The 14,487-nt window shown below is 43.7% G+C and overlaps 1 protein-coding gene across 3 annotated transcripts in view; it reads left to right on the forward strand.

Annotated features, from left to right (window-relative positions):
- RASAL2 (RAS protein activator like 2) overlaps positions 1–14,487 on the forward strand; it is a 239,370-nt gene that overhangs the window by 89,761 nt on the left and 135,122 nt on the right. The window lies entirely within an intron of this gene.

Consider the following 14,487-nt stretch of genomic DNA (forward strand, 5'->3'; position numbering starts at 1 on the left):
AGCGGCTGACACACTGCAGCAGAGCCGCCCCGGTGGGATTCTGTCACGTGACGTGTGAGCAGGTATCTCGTGTATCTATAGAGACTGGATGTTTCAGCTAGAATTTCAATGATGTCACTTTGGCTCTTTATACAATGGCACTTTATAAAGAGCCGCAGCCAGAACATGAGCCGCCATCAGAGCACCCGGCTTTATCCCATTGTGTCTCTCGTGTAATAAATCTTTTGCTGCTTTTGTGCTTTGCTGAGGTTGTGTAGCCTGCTGGGAACAATAGACCCTGCTATTCACCCTCCCGGCAGACGTGTAGGTAGGTCACAATGGAGGAGAAGAGGCATTTGTGATCTCTGTGGCCGAATGGAGAACTAAAGGAAACCTCTCCTGGTAGCAGATGATTATAGGAATATTATAAAAAGTTAATGGATCAGTACTGCGTATGTATGTATGTATGTATGTGTGTGTGTGTGTGTATATATATATATATATATATAGTATATGTGTGTGTGGACATACAGACGATCCGTCTACTTTGTTCATGACATGGGGCTGTCCCTTTAAATTAAATTACCATTCTCTAAGCAAATGTATAAATCATAGTTATAATCGTAAGAAGATGATGATAAAAACGGGGGCAGGAGGGAAAAGAGAAGTGAAAGAAGAGTGGGAGGAAGAAGTGAAATCAGGAGGAAGAGCGGCCTGTGTAGAACAAGGATTTTTGCGCCTGCAATCTTTAATTTATTGATTTTTGACAGATCTGCTCTCATGAATATTAAAGGGGAACCACTGTCTCAGCGAAGTTTGCATAAATCAATAGCATAAGCGGAGATAAGCAACTCTGTAATATATCAAATATTATGAACGAAAATTGCCTCGCTCTCTATTTATTAGGCTGCTCTCCTCCTTCCGCCTGCCCGCTGCACCGAGCGCTTTCAATTCGGTGATAGAAATCTGTGAGAGCGGCAGAGATGAGACAGATTTTTAGCTTTACTGAGGGATCAGGTTACAGAATGGGAAATGGTAGAGAGAGACACACACAGGGATTCGCTGAGCCACTGCAGCTACTTCTAGTACATGTTTTACTACCTCTGCCCATAGCAGTACCATTTACTACTTCTCCTTGTTAGAAGCAGACAGCGCCATATGTTGGGCAGTGGCCATGCTGGGTTACTGCAACTCAGCTCCTATTTAAGAGATTTTTCTTTCCACAGCTGCATAACCTTCTATATATTATCCTGTCCATACACTGCTGTAACTGCAATCTGTCACACACTGTCATTCCATCACACCATTCCTTGTATCCAGGGAGTCCTGCGCATAGACATCAGTGCAGAAAGCAGCAGATTGCGTTTTACGTCCTCTTCGGTAGCTTTATGGGAACGCGTTCTTTTTCAGCACTGACAACTTTCTTATCTCATTTGAAGCTGGAGGCCACATGATGTTCTTGGAAGAAACCCCACGTTTTAACCAGATTATTAAGAAACGGAATATAGTTATAGTAGAATATAGTCTGCATGTGGGAAAGAGATGGGATACTTGGATACACTCTGGGGGTATTTGTCATTTTACTTTGGGTGGGCAAAACGTTCAAATTTTTCTGCAAGTCTTTTGGGAGGTTGTTTACCACTCTCCCTAAATATATCCAACTCATACCAGTCTCCCTGCATATAACACTCATACCCCTTTCCCAATATGTACTACACTCGTAGCACCCTCACAATATATATACCACTCGTACCAACCTCCCCATGTATATACCACTCGTACCACCCTCCCCATATATATATATATATATACCACTCGTACCATCCTCCTCAAATATATCACTCATACCTCTCTCTCTCTCTCTCTCTCTCTCTCTCTATATATATATATATATATATATATATATATATATATATAAAATCACTCTCCAGATTTCTACCACCCTCCCAATATATGTACCACTCGTACCACCCTCCCAATATATACCACTCGTTGCCCCCTTACAATATATATACACCACTCATACCACCCTCCCCATATATATATATATATATATATATATACCACTCATACCACTCTTCAGATATGTACCACCCTCCCCACCCTCCTAATATATATACACCACTCGCACCATGCTCCCGATATGTACAACCCTCCTGATAGATATATATATATACCACTCGTAGCACCCTGCCAATATATGAACCCTTCACACCACTCTCTACGTACCACTTGTACCACCCTCCCAATATATATACTACCACTCTGCCAATATGTACCACTCTCGTCAATATATAAAAGTCAGTCACAGCTGTGCCAAAAATTATACCTATATGTATGGTGCTTTCCTACCTCAGCTGCTGATTGGCCGAGCAGGAAGTGCACACGCTGACCCCAAACCCAGCAAGCACTGTGCAATAGGACCACCTTAGAGGAAATGGAGTAAGGGGATTGAGGAAGTTAGGGAATTTGTTCTATTTTTTTGGCTTTATTGCAGTTTCTAGGAGTTTCTAGGTTGCGGATGGCTAGGATAATGTCCGGTCCACTTGACAAAAAGCCGATGATTGTGCACATTAAATATGTATATTTCTGTGCTTTATACGCTACCTGTAATGTACAAACACAGGAGGCAGGGAAGGCCAATACACAAGCACCATTCACAGTAAGAGCGGCCGTTCTTGAAAACCTGTCATCTAGTGCTCCTTGGACCCCACGTGTTGATGGCTTGTGTTAAATATTGAACGCACATCTGCATTGAAGCCTCTGCCACAGATTCCATTAGATGAGAAGGATAGGGCAGCGTGCAGGACTCACATTCCAGTCCAAACCCCCATTATCAGGTGTTGGGGTCCATTGTGGTGTGCTGGTGTCCATCTTGGGTCAAATCCAGCACCTACAATGGAGCAGAAAAACTGACTTGTCAGTGCAGACGTGATCTGGACCTATGCCTGGAGAGGCTATCATATAGGATGGGGCACTCTATGATCTGGACCTATGCCCGGAGAGGCTATCATATAGGATGGGGCACGCTATGATCTGGACCTATGCCCGGAGAGGCTATCATATAGGATGGGGCACGCTATGATCTGGACCTATGCCCGGAGAGGCTATCATATAGGATGGGGCACTCTATGATCTGGACCTATGCCTGGAGAGGCTATCATGTAGGATGGGGCACTCTATGATCTGGACCTATGCCTGGAGAGGCTATCATGTAGGATGGGGCACTCTATGATCTGGACCTATGCCTGGAGAGGCTATCATATAGGATGGGGCACGCTATGATCTGGACCTATGCCCGGAGAGGCTATCATGTAGGATGGGGCACTCTATGATCTGGACCTATGCCTGGAGAGGCTATCATATAGGATGGGGCACGCTATGATCTGGACCTATGCCCGGAGAGGCTATCATATAGGATGGGGCACTCTATGATCTGGACCTATGCCTGGAGAGGCTATCATGTAGGATGGGGCACTCTATGATCTGGACCTATGCCTGGAGAGGCTATCATGTAGGATGGGGCACTCTATGATCTGGACCTATGCCTGGAGAGGCTATCATATAGGATGGGGCACGCTATGATCTGGACCTATGCCCGGAGAGGCTATCATGTAGGATAGGGCACTCTATGATCTGGACCTATGCCTGGAGAGGCTATCATATAGGATGGGGCACGCTATGATCTGGACCTATGCCCGGAGAGGCTATCATATAGCCTCTCTTTATTTGATAAGACTAGAAGGAATATGACTTATACCAGCAAATGTCCAGTCTTTAATAATCTATGTGTAGGCATAAGGACGTCATTGCTGTTTCTCAGAACTGAAGCAGTGGTTGTGCAACATCTTCGCTTGCATGTTCCCCCCGCGCTGATGTGGTTTTCCTCCACCACACACTAAATATATCTTACATTGGTGCACGGTTTCACCTTGGAAAGAGTCTCGCAGTATACACATAAAGCTATAATCTACGCTAAGTTATAGCTTTGCAGATATCTTGCCTTGCTCTCGTCAATGGCATGATCATACAGCTATATTTTTAAGGTGTACAGACCCTCCACCTAATATGTCCATTGCTGGAGGGCGTCGCACGCGCTCAGTAGCTCAGCCAGATTGCCTGGATCCTTGGAGGGATTTCTGATCCTGTACTGGCTGGCCAATAAGAATTAGTGCACTAAAAGCAGCAGCTTCTCTTTGGGCACAAAGAGAAAATCAGAGCTACCTCTTTTTTTCCCCCCAAAACAGCACCTCCCCTGTCCTTAGGTTGTGTGTGGTAATACAATTCTGCTCCATTCACTTTAGTGGAACTGAGCTGCAAAACCCAAACCCAACCTGAGGACTAGAGTAGTGCTGATTCTGGAAGAAAGGAGCCATGTCTATCTAAGCCAGGATAACCTCTTCAACTTCTTTCCACATTAAGACGTCCGTTTTAACCCCTGTTCTCACATATGGATGTGCAGCCACGTCCTCGGATGAAACACAGAAAACTCAAAGTTCGAAAGCTGCTCGTTTTTGCTTTTTTTTCATAAAATGGGAGCATGTTTCTCAAGAAAATTGTACGGAAAGCAGACAAAAAATGTACCCCTGACCTGTTCCTAAAAGGCAGTCTCATAATCGCTTGGATGAGTTGTAGCATCACAGAGCTATAACCGCATCAAGTGACAGGTCAGGTTTCAAAAATGGGCTCAGCTTCTTAAAGGTGTTGTCCAGCGAAAATATTTTTCTTTTGAATCACCTGGTGCCAGAAAGTTATATAGATTTGTAATTTGCTTCTATTTAAAAATCTCAAGTCTTCCAGTACTTATAATCTGCTGTATGTCCTACATGAAGTGTTGTATTGTCTCCAGTCTGACACAGTGCTCTCTGCTGCCACCTCTGTCCCTGTCAGGAACTGTCCAGAGCAGGAGAGGTTTTTAATGTGGATTTGCTACTGCTCTGGACAGTTCCTGACATGGACAGAGGTGGCAGCAGAGAGCACTGTGTCAGACTGGAAAGTATACACCACTTCTTGCAGGACATGCAGTAGCTGATAAGTATGGGAAGACTGGAGATTTATAAAAAATAAGAAGTAAATTACAAATCTATATAGCTTTCTGACACCTGTTGATTTAAAAGATTAAGATTTTGGCCGGAGTACCCCTTTAAAGCCAGTTAGCCCAGTCCTGAAACACCAGGGGGCGCCATAAGGACTATTTTTTAAACGATTCCAATTAAAAAATATTATTCTTTTTTGTGTGGTCTGCTAAAAAAAAAGTAAGACGACCCCTTTAAAATAAGAGGCACTATTTATATAGTTTCCTATGTTTGACTTAATTGAAATCTATTTTTTAATCGACACGTCACGAGATTGTGATTATTGTTGACAATAGAAAGGAAGCGGTAACGGCGGTATTGGAGGCCTATAGAGCCCGTCTGGCCGCACAGGGTGTAATTGCCCTTGTTTTTCGCTTCTAAAGAAAACAATGCAACGGTTATACAATGAGCGGGCTGAAATATTCCCCATGCTTGCTGTATTTTTATCTCGCTGATCCCATTGGCAGCGAGTTCATTGGAGCTGAATTGCAGGCATGCTACGGCCATTCTCTCCGGATTGTTCCGTGGGTGTGGGATCAGGGAATTCTCTGTCAGGCTCTGCACAGCTCCTAAGTAGATAATTGCAGTTTACATTTGGCAAGTAATTGCGTTCCATGTAAGCAGGCATACTGCTGGAAGTGTGGGCTGCTCGCCAGCTTCTCGGTTAGCCTTATACCAAACCACCTCCTGACTTCTCTGGAAACTAGAATATCCAACCCCTCAAATTGAAGCTTCCTCGTCTTCTGTGCAGCGTTTTACATTTCTGCGCCCTTGTGTCATTCCTGGACGCGGTCCAGGTTCTCACGCTGCCGCGTTATCACGAGTGCGCCTATGAATTAAGAATTCCTACCCTATCGCCCTCTGCTAAAGGGGTAGTCTATTCAGGGATAAATCCCATTGCTTGTATGATGAAAAGTGCAATGTATTATTGTGTTTTATACTAAAGGGGAACTCCAGCAAAAATTGCTATGTGGAGGCTCATACTTAATCAATCAATCAATCAATCTGACTGGTGGCACAAAGTTATACAGATTTGTAATTTACTTCTAGTTAAAAATTTCAAGTGTTCTACTACTTATCAGCTGCTGTATGTACTGCAGGAAGTGGTGTATTTTTTCCAGTCTGACGCAGTGCTCTGTGCTGCCACCTCTGTCCATGAAAGGAACTGTCCAGAGCAGTAACAAATCCCCTTAAAAAAAATCTCTCCTGGTCTGGACAGTTCCTGACACGGACAGAGGTGGCAGCAGAGAGCACTGTTTTGGAAACAATTCTCCACATCTTGCAGGACATATAGCAGCTGATAAGTACTGGAAGACTTGAGAAATAGAAGTAAATTACTAATCTATATACCGTAACTTTCTGGCACCAGTTGATTTTAAAGAAAAAAAAAATTGCCAGAGTACCTCTTTAATTACTTATGGTGTCCCAGCTGTCTGCTTGCTGTCATTGAATAGCAACATCTGTCCTGGTCATGTTATATCTGTATAGTTACATGACAGATCGCTGATAAATGGATATGTACCTACAGGGTTATTAAGCAGAATGTCCATCACATGACCAGGACAGGCGTTCGTCTAGGTCTAGCAATTCAGTGACATAAAGCAAAATTCTTGAAAGGTTTGAGGAATTGATATACAGATTGTCCAGCTTCTATGTGCGCTATAAGACCCCCATAGACAACCAGCCAACTCTCTGTGTATGTGGCCTCCTTACTCTCCCCCGACAGATGCGATTGTTGGTCTGTTGGATCTCCATTCCGGCCTTGTTCACACAATGCAATTCTTTGCAGGCTTTTTGCAGACCTTATGTTGTACAAACTCTATGGGGGAGATTTATCAAACTGGTGTAAAGTGAAACTGGCTCAGTTGCCCCTAGCAACCAATCAGATTCCACCTTTCATTCCTCACAGACTCTTTGGAAAATGAAAGGTGGAATCTGATTGGTTGCTGGGGGCAATTGAGCCAGTTTCACTTTACACCATGTTTGATAAATCTCCCTCTATGGGCAGAATTAATCAAGACAGGTCTTCCATAATGCAAATGCCAGATTTACTAAGAGGCACACACCGTTCTCGGAAAATCCGGTGGTTCAGAGTTGCAGAAATCTCCACGGGTTCTAGAGCTGGTGTCGATTTTTGCCATGATTTATGCCAGACATGGCCTCCCCCTGTTTTGCCGCGCTCATCTGGCAAGCAAGATTTTCTAAAGGGAAGGGTGCCGATTTTTTAATAACAAAAAAAAATAAAATCAAAAACAGCCATGCTCTTTAAAGGGGTTATCCAGCGCTACAGCTTGGTTGGGCTTTTGCTGCTCAGTTCCATTGATGTGAACCGAGCTAAATTGCAAACAGCACCTGAACTGGAGACAAGAGTCGTGTTGTCCCTGAAAGAAAGTGGCCATGTTTTTGTAGCACTGGATAACCCCTTTAATTCCGAGCTGAGCAGTGCACTACTCCCGCTCCAGATTCCAAACCAGACCAAAACTTGTGATATGTTTCTTGGACACGCCAAAAGTTTTGTTTTTTTTGCAGTTTTTTTTCCCACTTGTTTCTTTTCTTTTTTTTTTTTTTTTAAAGAGGATGTCTCATCAGAGACAATCCCTTCTAAAAATGCATCCTCCGGGGGCGATCAGCTGATTGACACCATTTTTTTTTTTCATTTGCTGGACAAAGCCCTCATTTATCAGCCCGGCAATCTATACATGAGTTTGTCCTAATAAAAATATATTATGCTTGGATAATGTGAGATTGGCCCCGAGTGAATGCGTGTGACTGCTGATGGTATCTCCTGATTTGAGACGCGTTTCGGCCCTGACCAATTGATTGTCTACGGCTTATAAGGACGTCATGAGGAATTACCATTGTAATACAGACGGCGCCTGTTCCCAGGGTCTCCTGACACAACCAGCTCGGTGTTAACATGACTTTACCATGATATTAATTATATAATAATTTGATCTAATCTGGATGTTTGCTGTTCCTTTTCTGCTGTAACGGTTGTTTAGATAATTTTTCTTACGTAATGTAAGCCTAAAGGGAATCTGTCACTAGGTTAATGCTGCTTTAAATGTTGGCAGCATGAACTAGTGATAAAAATGGAGATCAGTGCATTACTTCCATCATTCTGTTTAGCCGTTCTCCTAATATGCAGGAGAATTGGATTCTTGCCACACCATCCCCTCCACCCTCCAGTTGCTGATTGACAGTTGCCTAGACAAAGCATGAATAGAAAACTGCCAATCAGGACCTGGTGGGCAGAGTTTTCTGCTTCTCATGAATATTTAGGACTACTGAGCTCACGCAGATAATTGAGAGTACTACTTAGACAGCATTCACACATAGCAAATTTTCGGTCGTTACGGACGGGAAAGAAATGTTATGCATTCGTTCCCTGTCTGGCATGATGTTTCAGTATCATGCCGGCAGCGGGGAAACCCTTTGAATCGCCACGGCACGAATCCATGACATTCCTTCCCCATCTGTAATGCCCGTAAGTAATAGATCTTTCTGTTCAGCTTCTCTGTCACTAGTTTATGCTACTCTTATGGTGCGTTTACACGTAACAATTATCGTGCGAATTTGCGCGATAATGATCGAATTCGAACGATAATCGTACGTGTAAACGCAGCGAACAATCAAACGCTGAACGATACATCGTTCATTTTGATCTTTGAACAGGTTCTCAAATCGTCGTTGATCGTTCGCAAAAAATTTGCAGATCGTTCCGTGTGAACAGTCGTTTGCCGATTTAACCGATGTGTGAGATGGGCTTAAGCGATCGCAAAACGAATCTTCCGTACAATATATTGTACCGTCTAAACGCTGATCGTTATGTAAAAAAAATCGTTACTCCGACATCGTTAATTGTACGATCGGGCCAATTATCGTTTCGTGTAAACGCAGCATTAGATGGGACAATATAAACCTACCGACAGAGTCCCTTTAATTAAAGGGAACCTGTTATATGTTATAGGACAAGATTAGTAGATTCATATTAGGTTTTGTGGGAAGGAATCAGTCTTTAATTCTGGGCTTAGACGTCCAGTGGGCAATCGGAACCAGTAACTGACAGCTACCTACATGCAGGCTTATACTCAAAGGGCGAGAAATAAGACCGCCCACTGGACTCCTAAGCCCAGGCTAATCACTGATTTTAACTAATGAGTCCAGTGGGTGATCACACAGCTTTTGCTTTTAAAGGGGTATTCCAGTGAAAATGTTTTTCTTTCAAATCAGCCGGTGTCATAAAGTCATACAGATTTATAATTTACTTTGATTTAAAAATCTCAAGTCAAGTCAGTACTTAGCAGCTGCTGTGTGTCCTGCAGGAAGTGGTGTATTTTTTCCAGTCTGATATGGCACTCTCTGCTGCCACCTCTGTCCATGACAGGAACTGTCCAGAGCAGGAGAGGTTTTCTATGGGGATTTGCTACTGCTCTAGACAGTTCCTGTGGCAGCAGAGAGCGCCATATCGGACTGGAAAAAATACACCACTTCCTGCAGGACATATAGCAGCTGATAAATACTGGAAGATTTTTAAATTGAAGTAAATTACAAATCTATATACTCTTTCTGACACCAGTCAGATTGATTAGGTACGAGCCTGCACCTATCACCTGTCAGTCACTGGCTTGTTCCGCCCACTGGACTCCTAAACCCCAACTGATAATTGATTTCAACTAATAATCGTACTGTATGTTTTCCCATAAAACAATATATGTCTACTAAGTGGCGCAGAATCAGCAGACACATAATACGCTGCATAAACTGAAGCCTTGCAGTCGGCTGTAATGGCATTTAACATCATTACATTACATTAAGCTGATAGAGACAGATTAGATGGATGTTAAGTCATATTACATATTCTGTCAATTTACCCAGTAAAAGCCTCACTAATGTCTCCGATCAGGGGGTCAGATGTCACTAATGGTCCTCATCATGTGACCCATTTACAAGCCGCCCGTACCTGTTCTAATGAACGTTAACATGCTCGGCTGACATCCGTATACTCAGCAGGTAATGTGGTTAAAATGATCAGTCTCTCTATAGCCGCAAGTGCGTCGTATTTATTGCCCGGCAGGAAACCGAGCCACTCTGCATCCCGTCAGCATTGGCTTACTCATATATATATATATATATATATATATATATATATATATATATATATATATATCTCAGACGCTGGCGGCTGCGCGCATCCCTGAACGGGTTCATTCTTTGGGTGGACGTCGGAATCTGGCACACCGTAGAATGGAGTCTATGGTAGCCGTGGAGATGCGTGCGGGAGTGAGCTGCGGAATCTGAGATGGGTGTTCCATTGGGATTCTGTAGTGTGCACATACCCTGATAGAGGAGAAGGGGTGCGGTAATTTATATGCACAGCGGGGGTAGGGTATTCAACAATTAATAAAAGGGGGTTGGGTTTTTTTCCCCGCGGAAGCAGCACCACTTTGGTCCTAAGCTTGGGTGTAGGTTCTGCTGCTCAGTTTCATTGAAGTAGAGTAGAGTTCCATTGTAATACCACACACAACTAGATAACCCCTTTAATAAAGCGGGGGGAGGGTATTTGACATTTAATAGAAATTTAACACCTAAAGTTATCCAGGATGCTGGATCGTGGAGGCGGAGTGGGTTGGATGGGCGTGGGGACCCATCATGTTTAATATACTTATAGAGAGGCTCAGGTCAAGATGTAGACCGGACTGAGATCGAAGTGGTTAATTATTTTTTTTTTTTTTTAAGGTTAAGCCTCAAGAGTTGGAAGAATGTATGTGAATCCCACCTGTGCGGAGGTACCTTGTTGTCCATGATATATGGATGTTGGGGTTCATCGGGACAGGTTGGGGCTGGGGACTACTGGCCCTGGTGAAACGGTGTCATGGTTTCCAGTATGAGTGTGGGTTATCTTTGTCTGCCTAGGGCATCTGACAAGGGTGTGTTGGGTAGGGAAGAAGACTGGAAGTATGTTGTGATCAATAAGAGGCTAAGAGACTGATATATGAAAATGTGAAAGATCAAAGAATGAGCTTGAATATGTTGGGTTGGCTTGCCCCTTTTCTGGCCTGCTCTGTCCTCCTGGTGGGGTGGGTACGCGGTTGGAGCCGTCACCTAGTTGTGTATGGTATCTTTGTAAATAGTTGCAGTGGGGGAGGAGGAGGTATAGCTTTAAGAGTTGGAAGGGTTATGTGGGCGCCCTGCGGGTTTTATCCATACAAGGGGACATACCAAGATTGGTGATGTATGATTGGTTGGATCTGAAACTAAGATAAAGGTCATAACTTCTGGGAGGGAGGGGGGGTTAGAAATGTTTTTTTTTGTTGTTGTTGTTTTTTTGTTTTTGTTTGTTTTTTAGATATTACAATGTAAGGTGATACTGTTTCTATATGAAAATAATAAACTATTAAAACTAAAAAAAAAAAAAGTTATCCAGGATTTGAAAAAAAAAAAATGTAGCTGTTTTCTTGATTAAGCAGCGCCACCCTTGTCCTCAGGTTGTGTGTGGTATTACAACTCATCTCCATTTTTGAGGAAGTGAGCTGCGAAACCCACACACAACCTGAGCACTAGAGGGGTGCTGTTTCTGGAAGAAAGCCGCCATGTTTTTCTGCATTGTCACATGACTACATAAAATATAGAAAACTCACTAGGGTAGAGAACCATGAGGGGTACGTTCGCACGGGGGGATATGCTGCACATGATCAGACTGGCTTTCTGACATTTGACAGAGACACATTTCTAAGGATTTTGATGCAGATTTTTGCAGAATTTCCGTCAGCTTCTGGAAGGAGGAAACAATGATGATAAAGCATTGCTGCGATTTAATGGAAAGTTGTGGATATTGCTATCCCTCCCATCTAGGCAGTGCCTGGGAACACTGGGCAGCGTCATGTCTCTCCTCCATTATACCGGGCAGAGGAGGTGCCCCTTATCCCCATTACCATGTGAACAGAAGCTGGCTGACCTCTGGTCCTGTAAGGAGCAGGGATGACCCCGTTTTGGTCAATGCCCCATTGTGTGACACTTTAAGGGGGGGATTTTTCGCGTTTGTGAAAAGTTAAAGAAAATGAATGGTTCCTTTTCTCCCATAAAGCTGTATTGTGGCATTGTGTGCCGCCCTTATGTGTGTGCAGTGTGGCTCCATCTATTAAGACTCCGCCAAATTGTGGGAGATTTGCTGAATAAGGCTCCGCTTCCCAAGATCTCAGCGGCACCTCATTGCTTGGCTGCTTTCACTTCAATTCAGGGTGACGGAGGAGGAGGCGGCATTTTCTATGGACGGAACATAAAGGGGGATCGATTTGTTAATAAACGTTTTTGGGATTGTGGAGTCCGCTAAATATGTGAGGAGGAGATGACGGACACTTGAAGTATCCACAGCGCTGGTATATACATAGGGATCTATATACTTGTTATTCATAGGTCTCAGAGCATGCTGAGTGTTACTCCAATGCTGTGCAGATCTATGGCAAAAAATGTGCAGTGATTCTGCAGCTAAGCAGATTTATGGATTAAAATGGGCGCTGTCACTTTAAAACTTGAGACATGACAAAAGGTTTGGCAGTGTGGTACCCCCTTGTAAGGTGACATGTTTATATGGGGTCACAGTGTCCGTTGGCGAGCCATCAGCCACACAGTAGCATGCGATTCCTTCTCGTCACTTTGATGCCATAGGAAAGAGTTTATTTGACTGTTCTGGGAAAAAATCCATCTCCCTTTGGGCTGTAATAAATCTTCTCCTCATAGACTTACTCATTTCCTTCCCAGATCTCTGTAATACTTGGAGCTGTAAGTGTCTGGATATGTATGACCTGGTGAGAAATCTGTGGCCGTAGGCCCGGCCCGGCTGGGAGGGGTTCTGGTCAGCGGTCTACGTACATCTGTGGATGGTTATGCCCATAGGTGTATGACTCTGCCGTTACTCAGCATGAAGTGGATTATTACTGTCTGTGCTGATCAGGAAATTGATCAAAAATATAGATATATTCTTCTTCTTTTTCTAATGGGGGGGGGGGGGAAGAAATAACTTATAACTTATATGCTCATGCACTGGAAAGGAGACCAATAGGACGGGGCTCTAAATCACAGGTGTTAAAGGGGTTATCCAGTGCTACAAATACATGGCCACTTTCTTCCAGAGACAGCCCCACTCTTGTCTCCAGTTTGGGTGCAGGTTTTGCTGCTCAGTTCCATTGAAGTGAATGGAGCTTAATTGCAAACCGCACCTGAACTGGAGACAAGAGTCGTGTTGTCTCTGAAAGAAAGTGGCCATGTTTTTGTAGCACTGGATAAACCCTTTAAAGGGGTTATCCAGCGCTACAAAAACATGGCCACTTAAGTGCGGTTTGCAATTAAGCTCCATTTACTTCAATGGAAGTGAGTTTCAAAACCCCACCCAAACTGGAGACAACAGTAGGGGGAAAGTGGCCATGTTTTTGTAGCGCTGGATAACCCTTTTAAACTTGCAGCCATCCAGCTGTTGCAAAACTATCATGCCAGCTGGCACCCCTGCCGCTCCACCTAACTATTGTAGGGGATGTATTGGAGGTGTGAGCTTTGGTCCTGTTCCCAATATTCTTGTATTAGCCTTTACAGCAATGGAGCCCCATATATATTCACAGTGCCCATGGGAGCCATTGTAACCCCCAAAGTGACCAAAGATGAGACCTCTGGTTCCAACCTTAAAAATCCTGGCACCTTAGTAGAAAGTAGCTGGTTTACCATACCATTGTTCCTCTTGGGTGTATGAACCCCGCACATGACCACCATGGTAGCTGCACCCCCAGAGACGTCACTTATTCTTAGTCATCTGTGATGCTGCCTTATATCTCTCATTGTGAATGGCATGATGATGCACAATGCAGCCGGTCTATTCATTCTTCTGCCCCTCTAGTACCCCTGCTGCCTCTTAGTGTGTTAACTTATGTGAATGCCCAATGCACCCTTTTTGCCTATACCGGATTTCATGTGTTCTCAGCACTACTGCTAAGTAAGTTCTTGTTGTACCGTAATGGTATTTTATGGGTATTGTTGCTGCATAGGTCTTCCCGGACCTTCATGCTTCATACACGTAATGGGGAATAATTTTTAATGTTATCAGCTTTTGCATTTTTTTTTTTCCTGGAGAATTCTTGTCAAGTGAAGGCTGCCATCTAGTGGCCATTTGTAGACTGCAGGGCTTACTGGGAAATTCTGAGAAGTGATTTCTTTCCTATGGTACAGAATAGCCTGGATTTGGATACTTTCAGTATACAATCATAGGACATGGAAAAGGTGGCGCTGTTACTAACATCTTCTTTCATGAGATGGCACCAGTCCTCACCTGGTGCAATGCCATTTACTCCCATTCAATCTGCATCATATCACCTCAGGAGTGAAGTTGATTGAATAAAAAGATGAAAGCTTTGGTGTGGGCTTTACACCATCTTGTAGGACTTGC

This window comes from Dendropsophus ebraccatus, chromosome 8 (assembly GCF_027789765.1).
Source record: "Dendropsophus ebraccatus isolate aDenEbr1 chromosome 8, aDenEbr1.pat, whole genome shotgun sequence".
Taxonomy (NCBI): domain Eukaryota; kingdom Metazoa; phylum Chordata; class Amphibia; order Anura; family Hylidae; genus Dendropsophus; species Dendropsophus ebraccatus.